We start from the raw sequence: 4961 nt of genomic DNA, 5'->3' as shown, positions 1-4961 counted from the left end.
CACCCCAAGCTATAGCAGTGTTTCCCCATACATAGGCTTTACTTGGGCGGACCGCCCAGGTAGATTAACAGGCACCCAAGTAAATTTGGCGACCCATTTTAAAATCATTCTTGATTGCAGCGCATATTCGCGCCGCACATCCTCTCACTCGGCCGCTCTCTTTCTATCATAAACACCGCTGCATAAATCTGTCCAACACAACGGTGTCAATGTCGGAGACCCATCTTCAAAACAGTTATTAGCAAGCATGTAAGGAGCCTAGTTATGTTAACTTTGGAAAAAGCTGTCGAAGTTAGCACACTGTATAACCGGTAGTCAACAGGTGTGTTCAAGATAACTGGCTGACTTTTGCCGACTTGATAGATAGGGGAATAAAAACAGCGCTGTCAAGTGAAAGAATAGTATAGCGTTTAAAAGCAGAACTTTAATGCATTTTCTAGCAATTCTCGGCAGGATATGCAAAATTCAGCATAACCCCCCCCTCCCCAGTTACGCTGTCAATCTGTGGGAAACACTGTATAGTGTGTTAAATATGAATGTATTATAATAAAATGTTTTATTAAATTCATGGAACTTCATGAATAATTTTCTCGGGCTTAAAATTAATACAGATTTTCCAAACAGCAGTGAAGTTGGTATTAAATTTCATCCTAGGTGGTATTAAAAAAGGTCTTAAATTTAACTTTGAGAATCCTGGGGGTACCCTGGGTTGGGGTCTCACTGATTGTCTAGTGTTTTCACCTGTGTATAATTGGTTTATTCTTCACCTGTATTCAAGTTGTTTGCTTCACTCAATGCTGGTTCATTGTTTCTAAGGTCCATGTCTCGAGTTTTTCCACATTTTGGATTACCTGTTTTAATGTTTCATGTTTTTTGATGTTACCTTCCAAGGACCATTTTCAGTTGCTGCTCCCTGTTTGTGGACTTGGAGTTGACGAAGATGTGGGAGAGTGCCAGAAATGTCATTTATTGGAAAGCTATTGTTTCTTTGGCACGGGAAATGGCTTTTTCGGACCCCTGGCTAATAGACTCACTGCCAAGCCAGGCCACAAGCTTTTTCCTCACCTCAGCTCCTCAGTTGGCTAGCCACCTGCCTGTTTCCCGGCCCACTGGCCTTGAGCTCCGGCGTCCTAGTCTCCACATGCCTGATTCCTGCTAGCCTCCTGGTTGGTAGCCTTTTTCTGTCTGCCCCTGTTCCGGCTAGTGCCTCGGCAGCTAGCCTCCTGCCTGCCTGCGTCTGTTCCCCCTCCTGTGAAGTCGTCTGCAGGGCGACGTGGACGCAGTCGCCGCCGCCGCCGTGTCTCACCGCACTCAAGATCTGCTGAGCCTCCGCTCCCCAGCTCCGCTGAGCCTCCTGTGAGGTCATCTGGAGGGCAAGGCAGACGCGTTTGCTGCCGCCGCCGTGTCTCACCATCCAGGACAAGGTCTGACTTCTTTGTCAACATCTTAAGACAAATACAAACCTATGTCCTTGATAAACTCTTTATACAATTATTTAATAAAGCCTAACTACTAGCCATACTATTTAACGCTAGACACCATTGGCGTATACTACCTTTAAAATGACAAATAGCCTAGCTACGTGTTACAATTTGTAATTTGTGTGATTTTTGATTTACAAATAATTATAGTGGTAGCTATTTTGAAGGCAAAGTCAAAGTTCCAAGACCCATGCATTCAGACTTTCAATGGTTTGGATAATGCTAATTAGTTGCTTACCATTGTCACAATGCGTGGCGTAGTGAAGAAAAGTTACATCCTCCGGGGAATTTTAAAAAACAAAACACTTCACTTGACTTAAAACTATGAATAGAGGGCATGCGCATGATGTAACAGAACGCAGTTATGACATCAACCCTCTATTGAGACATAATGATCCCACTAGAATGTCCTGTTTTCATCTTCAAAGGCCACGGAATGGAACCAACCATAATTTTGTTGCTTTGATGCAGGATTCTAGAACTCTGCTGTATGGATCTACTACAGACCACTACTTCGGTCTACAGTCTACTTCACACCATTAAAGTCTATGGGCCTTTCTCAATCTGCATTCTTGTCTGTACTTGTGTTCTTGTGTCCTTGTGAAACATCTGTGGTGGCCCAAGTACAGTCCTAATACACAAGTTCACATTTTGCCATAAGCATTTAAAATTTACTTAAGTGTTATTTTACCGAGGACGATCGGCTGGTTACTTGTGTGAACTTGCCAGCACAAATATCCCAGCAGTCATTTATGTATTTGAGCAAGGAGTTGGAAGCAGAGAAAGGCCAACACAACAGTATGTTTTTGTTTTTTGTTTTCAGTTTTTGTATGCTGTTTAATCACTAAATTCACTTCTGAGATTGTTTAAGGCGAGAAATATCAAATATTGACATTTTATTGATGGTGAATCAAAATGTTCTCCAACATTTCTGGAATTGAGAAGCTCCACAGTGCCTGCGGGGGTAGCTAGCCAGCAGGCCAGTCAGGCTCACAGAGCCCTTCACAGTCTCACAGACCACTGCAGAAGACGACCGCAGAGCAACAGTGGCATATGAAAGCCTGGCCCACAACTGTAAGACAATTTAAATTTTCGTACCACTGTTATTGTGTCAATCCATTCTGAATAACGTTTTAATATTTTTATTTGAGCAAGGAGTGGGAAACAGAAAGACCAACACAACAGTATGTTTTTGTTTTTTGTTTTCAGTTTTTGTATGCTGTTTAATCACTAAATTCACTTGGCGAGAAATAAACTTTTTTTGAGCGGCCACTTTACTGGTTGGAGAATTCCTCTAAAAATGGATAGTGAGTAATGTTATGCTTTTTGTGTTTCTGTATGCCAGGACATTAAATGCCTGAAAAGTCTTAACTCAAATGCATTGCACTGCTTAAGAACCTGGAAGCTCAACATCATTCACTAAAGAGGCTAAGAGATGAAATAGTGAAAAACTCCCATCTTAGATAAAAGGAAAAAAAATTGTTATATTAAATACTCATTAGATATTAAATGAACAATACAAAAATGTCTAATAGTAGGCTAGCTTTTCTGTAGCCTACACTTTTGTCTGTTTATTTTATCATTTCAGAATGGCACTGAAAACTCTGCTGTGCACTAAGCCCCCGACACCTTATTTCAAGCCTCCAGGTATGTATGATGAAGTTATCAGAGCAGTCCTGGGAATTTCACTCTGCTGGTGCAAGAACAGCCTTGACCAAAGTTAATGTAATATCTGCAATTTCGGATAGGTATTCAGTGGCAAAAGTGACTTTATGAGGAGTTTGCTCATAAAATTAAGGAGGGCGGTTGCTGCATCATTAGGTGGCCTACACTCAGGAGACAGTCTCTGCCATATATCATAAATATTACCAAGGACACCATGTTCTTTCAGAGGAGCTAAGGCAGCAGGCTAAGGCTCTGATCAGTCCCTGCTCTCCACTGACCCTGCTCAGCAGCAGAAGAGAGACCAAGGGCCAAATGAAGGTGGAGGGGGAGGTGGTAAAGGTAAGTACATTTTTAGCCTACATGACTGTGGTGTGGAGATTATTTGTTGTTATAGTAGGCCTACAAACAGTTTAAGAGTTCTTAAATATTGATAGGCCTTTAAAATGTGAAAGTAACACCTGCCAGTTTTCTCTGGACCCCTGCCAAATCTGACCAGTGATGACATGTATAGCCGCATGTCATCATTCCGCCGCTGGTTGTCGAGGTGGTGTCCAGCAAACGATGTGGGCTTTGTAGATCATTGGCAGACTTTCTGGGGAAGACCTGGTCTGATTCGGAGAGATGGCATCCATCCCACTTGGGAAGGAGCAGCTCTCATTTCTAGAAATCTGGCCAAGTTTATTAGTGGACCAAATCCATGACAACCCAGAGTTGAGACCAGGAGGCAGAGTCGCAGTCTAACACACTTCTCTGCTCCTCCATTCCAAAACCCTATAGTGACGGTTTTTTGCCCCCCGACCATTGAAATTATTAATCAAAGGTAAACAGAAAGGAGCTGTGCATAAAAACCTCCATAAAAATTTAAACCACAAGTGCAATAGAGCAAACGAATAGGAGTTAAATGCTGACTCTTAAACATAAGAGCTCTCTCTTCTAAAGGTGTACTAGTAAATTAACTAATATCAGATTATGATATTGATTTATTCTGTCTTACTGAAACCTGGCTGGGTGATGGAGAATATGTTAGCCTAAATGAATCCACCCCTCCCAGTCATATTAATACTCACATTTATCGAGGCACAGGCCAAGGAGGTGGAGTTGCAGCTACCTTCGACTCTAGCCTACTAATCAGCTCTAAACCTAAACTAAACTATAACTCATTTGAAAGTCTTGTTCTTAGTCTTTCACACCCAAGTTGGAAATCACTGCAACCAATTCTTTTTGTTATAGTGTACCGAGCACCTGGTCTGTACTCTGAATTCTTCTCTGAATTTCCTTAAAACGGACAAAGTTATTATTGTAGGGGATTTTAATATTCATGTGGATGTTGAGAATGACAGCTTCAGTACTGCGTTCATCTCTGTTAGATTCCATTGGCTTCATGAACCGACTCACTGTTTTAACCACACCCTCAACCTTGTTCTGGTATACGGTATTGAAATAGAACATTTAATAGTGTTCCCACAGAATCCCTCTTTATCTGACCACTATTTGATAACTTTGGAGTTTGTATTGCTGAACTACACGCCATTGGGCAAAAATTTCTATACAAGATGTCTGTCTGATAGTGCTGTAGCTAAATTTAAGGATGCGATTCCATCAGCTCTAAATTCATTATCAGATCACAAAGTAACTGAGGACTCCTATGCTAATTTCAGTCCCTCCCAAATCAGTCATCTTGATAGTGCTGCAGGCTCGCTGCGAATGACACTCGACTCTGTAGCCCCTCTAAAAAAGAAAATACTAAAACAAAGACGGTTAGCTCCATGGTATAATACTGAAACTCGCAAATTAAAGCAAATATCACAGAAACTT

General features: G+C 41.6%; 2 long non-coding RNA genes across 2 annotated transcripts in view; one reads left to right on the top strand and one right to left on the bottom strand.

The window, feature by feature from the left end:
- The first annotated feature begins 732 nt into the window (after positions 1 to 732).
- LOC123974205 lies at positions 733 to 2758 on the top strand. Its single transcript, XR_006825785.1, has 3 exons — positions 733 to 1424; positions 1953 to 2279; positions 2427 to 2758. It is a non-coding gene; the product is annotated as an uncharacterized LOC123974205 (long non-coding RNA).
- LOC123974204 overlaps positions 2298 to 4961 on the bottom strand; it is a 6895-nt gene continuing 4231 nt past the window's right edge. The window contains exon 2 of the long non-coding RNA XR_006825784.1: positions 2298 to 2553. This is a non-coding gene — a long non-coding RNA (uncharacterized LOC123974204). The remainder of the gene's footprint in view (positions 2554 to 4961) is intronic.

The sequence above is a fragment of the Micropterus dolomieu genome, linkage group LG07 (genome assembly GCF_021292245.1).
Source record: "Micropterus dolomieu isolate WLL.071019.BEF.003 ecotype Adirondacks linkage group LG07, ASM2129224v1, whole genome shotgun sequence".
Classification (NCBI taxonomy): Eukaryota; Metazoa; Chordata; class Actinopteri; order Centrarchiformes; family Centrarchidae; genus Micropterus; species Micropterus dolomieu.
Note: the sequence above shows the minus strand (reverse complement) of the source record. Positions and strands in the feature narration are given on the sequence as shown.